This window comes from Bos grunniens, chromosome 27 (assembly GCF_055505025.1).
Source record: "Bos grunniens cultivar Pamir isolate PY7600 chromosome 27, Bosgru_T2T1.0, whole genome shotgun sequence".
NCBI lineage: Eukaryota > Metazoa > Chordata > Mammalia > Artiodactyla > Bovidae > Bos > Bos grunniens.
In genome coordinates, this window is record NC_141191.1 from 36,884,016 (window position 1) to 36,891,686 (window position 7,671).

At 42.2% G+C, this 7,671-nt stretch overlaps 1 pseudogene across 1 annotated transcript; it reads right to left on the reverse strand.

The window, feature by feature from the left end:
• Positions 1 to 2,793: 2,793 nt before the first annotated feature.
• Positions 2,794 to 4,646, reverse strand: LOC147343806 (syntaxin-binding protein 4 pseudogene; annotated as a pseudogene). Its single transcript, XR_015156227.1, has one exon. The product of XR_015156227.1 is annotated as a syntaxin-binding protein 4 pseudogene (transcript).
• Positions 4,647 to 7,671: the final 3,025 nt, after the last annotated feature.

Sequence of the window (7,671 nt, forward strand, 5' to 3'; positions counted from 1 at the left end):
TTATATGATAATCCTTTCTACCGTCATATTTTACTTTCACTTTTTATTTTATTAAAAAAGGCTTAATTTTACTGGAGTGTAGTTGATTTATAGGGTGGTAGCTTCAGGTGTACAGCAAAGTGACTCAGTTACATATATACATGTATTCATTCCTTTATAGATTATTTTCTCATATAGTTTATCATGGAATATTGGGTAGAGTTCTCTGATCTATGCAGTAGGTCCTTGTTGGTTATCTGTCTTATGTATAGTAATGTCCATGTGTTCATCCCAAGCTCATGATTTATCCCTCCAGCAATCCCACTCTAAGCAAGCATATAACCAGAGAAAACCATAATCCAAAAGGATACAGGCACCTTAATATTCATTGCAGCACTGTTTACAGTAGCCAAGAAATGGAAGCAATCTAAATGTCCATCAACAGAGGAATAGATAAAGATGTGGTACATTTATGCAATGGAGTGCTACTTGGCTATAAAAAAAGGAATGAAATAATGCTTTCACTTTTCAAATGGTAATTTAAGAGTAGGGGTATGAGTCTGGAATAACATTTGCTGAGTACCTAGTGTAAGAGTGTATGATAAGTCGCTTCAGTCATGTCCTACTCTTTGTGACCCTAGACTGCAGAGCCTGCAAGGCTCTTCTAACCATGGGATTCTCCAGGCAAGAATACTGGAGTGGGTTGCCATGTCCTTCTCCAGTGGGTCTTCCTGACCCAGGGATCAAACTCAATTCTCTTATGTCTCCTGCTATTGGTAGACATATTCTTTATCACTAATGTTACCTGAGAAGCCCAGGGTAAGAGTGGTCCATTCCATCTTCAAAGCTGTTCCCTTTCTGTCTCAGAAATGAGAAAACTCAAGACCAGAGCGGGTAAGTCACCTGCCCTGCAGTTGGGAAAATCTGACTTTTCCCGACTCCAAAGTCCAAGATGCACCAAGATGTCTTTAGAAAGCTACCTTCTATTTTATTAAAATGGTATATCTTTGCATAAAAAGTGTAGCAAGCTGGGATGTCTGTAGCTTTGGTAATATAATTTGGCTCATTCCTTCAATAAACATTTACTGGATTTCTACCATGTAATTGTTAATAGGCTAAGCGCTAAAAATAGAGATAAAATATTGTGGTGTCAGGAGAGACAGACCATTCAAAGACAAATGCAATTTGAAACTGCCAACACTTAGCCGCTTTGAGTTATAAAAATGTCCATTTCAAATGACTTATACTAAAACTCATTATCCAATAAAGAGACTAGCACACTTTATTCTAATTATTCTGACTTAATATTTGGAAACAAAAACAATTACATGTTATTTCTCAACATTTTGACGGTGTTGGCTGTATACTGGATAAGTAAATAAGCTGTGTGTGTGTGTGTGTGTGTGTGTGTGTTCTGGTTAATTGAAAAGCTGGATTTCCCTGAGAACATTGCACTCGAAGAGGAAACAGTACCTGAAGGAGCCCTCGCAGTGAGTTTCTGTCCCAGTTCTGTGACACTGGGCAAGTCATTTAACTTCTCAGCTTCATTTTCCTGATTCAAATAATGGAGAAAACTTCCCCTCTTTCAGAGGTTCATTCTTTAATTAATGAGCTGGTGAATACTTACCCAATAATTTGTATTCTTCCCTGCTCCCAATCCCTTCCTCCTGACTTAAATGCGAAGATATTGCAACAGAAACAAGCAACCTTTCAGGTTCCAAGTACTTCAACTGTTGTATTTTATTATCTTTCAGATCCTTCTGAATGAATTTGCTCCGTAATTTTGCCATGGCTTAGTGAGGGAGAAAAAAAAGACAGTTTATCACCAGGCAAATTATTTTTTCAGAGGATCTCTCTGTGGCAGGGAGTTTTAGTCAGCCTGGAGCTGACTCACCAAATCCAGACCCTGGGGCTTCCCTGAGAAATGCACTTGGATCATGGAGGTTCTCTTCTTAGGGCAGGACTGACGTGCTGGAGCCAAATCACCCTGCCCAAGACGGTCTGCACTCAAGGCGTCTCCAGAGCTGACAGGAAATGATTCAAGCCCAAGGTTGGTCAGAACAAGTGTGACCATTTCCTCTGTGCATGAGATGACAAAGAACTTGCATCAGGGACCTTTCCTAAATAGCCTACTGATTTAAAGGGTTCCAAGTAGTATGAGATAAGGCACATCTTTTACGTGGCATACTTTTGTCTTCTCTACTTGAGGACAAGCAGTACCTTGGACTGTAAATACACCACTTTCTACACCACCCCCACCATGCTTAAAAGTGATGAGGCAAATTCACTCTAACTGGTGAGTGTGTAGCTCCTACACAGTAACATGCATGTAACTGTGTTCAGTTCAGTTCAGTCGCTTAGTCGTGTCCGACTCTGTGTGACCCCATAGACGGAAGCCCACCAGGCTCCCCCATCCCTGGGACTCTCCAGGCAAGAACACTGGAGTGGGTTGCCATTTCCTTCTCCAATGCATGAAAGTGAAAAGTGAAAGTGAAGTCGCTCAGTCGTGTCCGACTCTTAGCGACCCCATGGACTGCAGCCTACCAGGCTCCTCCATCCATGGGATTTTCCAGCCAAGAGTACTGGAGTGGGGTGCTATTGCCTTCTCCGTATGAAAAATTATACATATTATAAAATCTAATTACATATGATTAAAAAATAGGACTAGATTATTCTTAAAGAACTACTATAGTGGCAATCAATTTTGCAAATATATACAGTTATATCCAAAAGTTTTACAAAAACAGCTTAAATCCAGAGTCTCCATTTCACAACTTCACTAACGAGTGTGTGTTTTACTCCTCGTTTAGATGTTGTGTCTCAGAGTTATCTGCATAGATGGAGATGCTGGAAGACCATGGAGCGCAGCTTCCCACAGAAAATCATCAGTTCCTCTGGTCCGGAGGTTCTCTGGAACAATCCTCTTCAGTCTCCTCTGAGCAGGACAAGTTTAGTGCGCTCATCACGGGGTGCACCCAGGACGTAATCTGTGTTACGTGATTGATGAAGTACTCAATTCCACCTGCTGTGTAAGCTTCCTCCCACCCATAAGGTAGACAATCCGTATCAAGTATGGCACGGACAGATTTAACAAGTTCCTTAGACCCAAGTGCCAGTGTTGCTGGGATGTTGTGTCCATTCTTTCCCAATGACGTGACTTAAATTTGACCAAGGTGCAGAATTATCAGAAAATACATCTTGAAGAGCCTCTACAAAATGGAGAAGCTTTTCAGTGGATGCCTCAAAAGTTTTCCAAGCCATTTCTGATTTTCGCAATTGGCAGTCCAGTACTGTGATTCTCTTTCTTAACTCCTGAACACTGTTTATTTTGGTCAGAAAAACCAGTAAGCTGAGCCTTCAGCTCTGTAATCTCAGCCTCTAACAGACGGATCACTTCCTTGTAATCCATTTCCATTCCCTGTGCCTGTCTCTGTGCAGCTTCGGCAAGATGAAGCCAGCTTCGCAGGGCTCTTGTTTCTTCGACCACAGCTTTGGCTTCTTGTTTAACATTCTGGAGTTCTTCTGTCAATTGCTTCCTCTGCCTTTCCGATTCAAAAATTTTTCCTTAAGTGTCTTCACTTCTTCCAAAGTGTTATTTCTTTCATGCTTAAACTTTTCCATTTCATCTGTTTCTAAGGAATCACCTGTCTCCTGAGAAATCTGTGAATTTAATATACTGGAAATTTCATGTGCACCAACGTTGGCTTCATCCAATTGCAAGTAAAACAAGTTTCTGGCAACATGGACAAAATCTCCAAAAGACACCATCCCCTTTGGGTCTACTTGTACTTGCTGTCTCAGAGCTTGGTGGTATTCTTTTGTGGGCTGAATTCCAAGATAATTTAGAGTCATTTCCAGTTTCCCTACCTTAACGCAAACAGACGGATTTAGGGAAACCTTTCCTTGTGGCCCATAGTTATCAGTCCAAGCAGGGGCAATATCTGTATTAGACATATCTGTAGGGCTGTTGTCTGAAGAAGTAACTGGAATCTGTTCTGTTTTCTTGTATCCAGTTTTTATCTGATTCCTCCTAAAAGAAGGTAAAATGGCGTCTGTATTCTGGGAGTGGATGAGGTCTTTGGAATTAGTGTTTCAGGAGAAGAAATAAGGCTAAATTTTGAGGCTCGAGGTCCATATTCTCCTGTAGCTTGTAAAAGGGATGAACAAGATGGATTTTCCAAATGGCTGCTGTCGGATTTCTGTCTTATGAATGCTGTCTCCCAAAAAGATTCTGACCTCAACTTGGCTCTGGTAATTATGCTTTTTGCTTCTTCGAATGATACCCCAATCATGGACTCCTTGTTTACTGAGACAAGTTGATCTCCTGGTTTCAAACATCCATCCTTATAACAGTCTCCTCCAGAAATGATTTCCTGAATATATACCAATGGACCTTCATTCCAGTTAATTCCTCCTAGGATCTTCAGACCAAGGCCTGTTTTCTTGGTAACTGTAATCACCTGAAAGGCAGGATCCTTTTCAAGTAGACTGGATGATACTACAGAAGATGTATTTTTATTCATGGTTTCACCACAACTGTAGCCTTGGATTTAACAGCTGCGTAAATGAAGATCTTGATGAAGAGTCTATAAATTCTTCTTTTTCCTATCTTGAGGGACTTCCTGCAGACATTACTCTGACTCATATTACTCCAAGAGCTTCTTAAATGCTTTCCCAGCCACCCGGCCTCCGTAGCCCAACCGCAAAAGTGGCCGTGTTAGGTGCTGTGTATAAAGCAACCCAACATGGATTCCTGTCACCTTGAAGCTCAGTTTGCAGGAACAAACATGAGTCACACATGTAACTAAACGTATTGTTACAGAATATGATAGAGGATCTAAAGTGTACTTTAGACCCTGTAGGGTGGGGCTCTGAGGAAGATGGTCAGGGAACACCTGGTTTAGGTAGGTCCTTACGCTGAAAGGGACTCTCACAGTGGGCTCTAAAGGAGCCAGGAGAAGAATGGGAGGCAAGGGTAGGAGAACCTGGATGGGCAAAAGCTCTGAGATGAGGCAGGTAGCTTGGTGGCTTGGAGGAGGAAGCAGCCTGGGGTCTGGGGTGGAGCCCCTGCTCTTTGAACTTGAGCAAAGCAAAATCAGCGCAGTGTTTCAAAGAGAAGGGTGTGGAAGTGGATCCATGTTTTTCAGGACTCAGCCTGGTTGCTGTGAAAGATAAGGGGCAAGAGAGGATGTCAGGAGAGTAAGGGAGGGACTTCTCTGATGGTCCAGTGGTTAAGATTCTGCACTTCCAATGCCAGGGACGAGAGTTCTATCCCTGGGCAGTAAACTAGGCTCCCACGTGCCATGCCGTGTGGCCACGAGACAAACAAAAAAAGAAAACCCCCCAAAAAAGAGAGAGAGATAAAGTAAGGGAAACATGGTGACTGTGAGCATTAACAGGAGCCTTAGAAGGTGGAAAGGATCTGTTGGAGTAAGGAGTTGTGCACACTATTTGGGATAAAGCAAAAAATGTCAGTGAAGGCAGAGAGGCAGGCTCGTCTGAAGCGACTTGGAGCAGGTGTGCGATCAGGGTGGAGGGGAAGGGATGAGCAGAATGGCAGTTTCTGAGCCTCAGACTGTCCATCTCTCAAGAAAATCTGGATATACCTGTGGCTAACTCATATTTATGTATGACAGAAACCAAGGCCATATTGTAAAGCAATTATCCCTCAATAAAAAGTAAATAAATGAAAAATAAAAGAATGATGAACAACAACAAAAAAATAAATAAATGGAGGACATGAGGTTGCAAATGAAAAAAGAAAAATCTGGAAGAAACTGCCTCATTCTCTTTCTTACACCACTGCCACACTGATCCAGTAGAAGTAAGGATCTTTGTCTTTTCTGGGTTTGTCCCAATCTCTTGGCAACATCTCCAGTTGAATCTTAATAGCTCCTGGGTTTACTTTGGGAATTTTGCTCTTTAGAGAGATACTTGACAGATTTTTTTTGCCCCTTGAACTTCTTTGATGATAATACAAATCTTTGAAGGTCAGATACACCCTAAAAAAAAAAAAATCACTGTCCACGTCCCTGACTCCAATGAGCCATACAACATGGTCAAGCAGTAACAATCTGATGTTCTGTAGCATCCAGGTGACACCCTCTGACCGTGGGGACTTTGGAGGGTGCAGCCAGGAGTGAATAGTAGGGACCCCCAGTGTTCCCACAGCTGAATGAATATGGCCCCTAAGGTCACTGATGAAAATGGCTTTGTGACTGAAGAAAGCGTTGCCCTTTGCGTGTGATTAGTGTGTGATTAGTAAGACAGAGATGACGCTATTCTTTCAAAGTCCTCCCATGACCAAATTTGGCCTCCGGAGAACGGGGTAGAAACATTTCATATGAGTCATGCCTGTTTGCCTCATGTCTGTCATTAGTTGCTATGGAAACCACTCAGCACAGCCCATGGGTTCAGAATTCCTGCAGTGAGCCTCCAACTTAGCCCCAGTTTGTACAGCAAACAAGTTTGCTTACTTTGTTAATCTTTAGCTACTTTCTGCCTGGTTCAAATTGGAAGCTGAAGAACTCAGAACAGCCGAGAGCACAGGGTGCCTTTTCCAGGTGAATCACAATAAGGGACATGCTCTTGTGTTCTGCCCCAAGGTTGGTATAGATATTTAGAAGAATTCCAGATTACTTTCTGGGTAATCAGGTTGTTAGATCAAAGCTGCTCCCTTGTTAACATGGACACTGTACATATGTGAAAGGCATTTAGGGATTCCTCACGTTGTCTTTTCTGGGTCCGTCCCAATCTCTTGGCAACGTCTCCAGTCCAATCTTAGTAGCCACTGGCTTTACTTTGGGAAATATGCATTTTAGAGAGATGCTTGACAGATTTTTGCCCCTTGAATTTCTTTGATGATACAAATCTTTGAAGCTCAGATACAAGAAAAGTTTATGTGCAGGGTGCCTCCTGGTGATTCAGAGATTGATGGGATGCTTGTAACTTATTCACCAAGGAATTTAAATCAGAAAGACCTGGACTGGGGGTAGGTGGTGGGGGAGGGATGGATTGGGAGTTTGGAATTAGCAGATGCGAACGTGTGCGTGCGTGCGTGCGTGCGTGCTAAGCTGCTTCAGTCATGTACGATTCTTTGCGATCCCATGGACTATAGCCGGCCAGGCTTCTCTGTCCATGAGATTCCCCAGGCAAGAATACTGGAGTGGGTAACCATTCTCTTCTCCAGGGGATCTTCCAGACCCAGGGATTGAACCCGGGTCTCCTGCATTGCAGGAAGCTTCTATACTGTCTGAGATAGAGTGGACAAACAACAAGGTCTTATTGTATAGCACAGGGAACTATATTCAATATCCATGATAAATCACAATGGAAAAGAATATGAAAGAGAGGGCTTCTTTCTATAGCCTCGTCTGCATAGAACACATGACCAGTCCAGAAAAGAGACAGATACTGTCTCAGATCCACCTGCTTGCTATGTGTCTCCCTGTTTCCAGCCCCAAATATCCATGAAAATAATCTCTGAAGACCTTGCCCTTTATTTACTAAACACATTCAAACATGTCAAAATATGAGTTTTATTTCATGTTAGGACCTGACACTAAGGAAAAATAGAGCTAATTTAAGTGAAAAGGACACTTTAGTTGAATAAAAATTAAGAAAATATTATTGTGAGTTGAAGAATACATGATAATTCAAGTCTTAAGAAATCATAAGAAATAGGGCCAGATT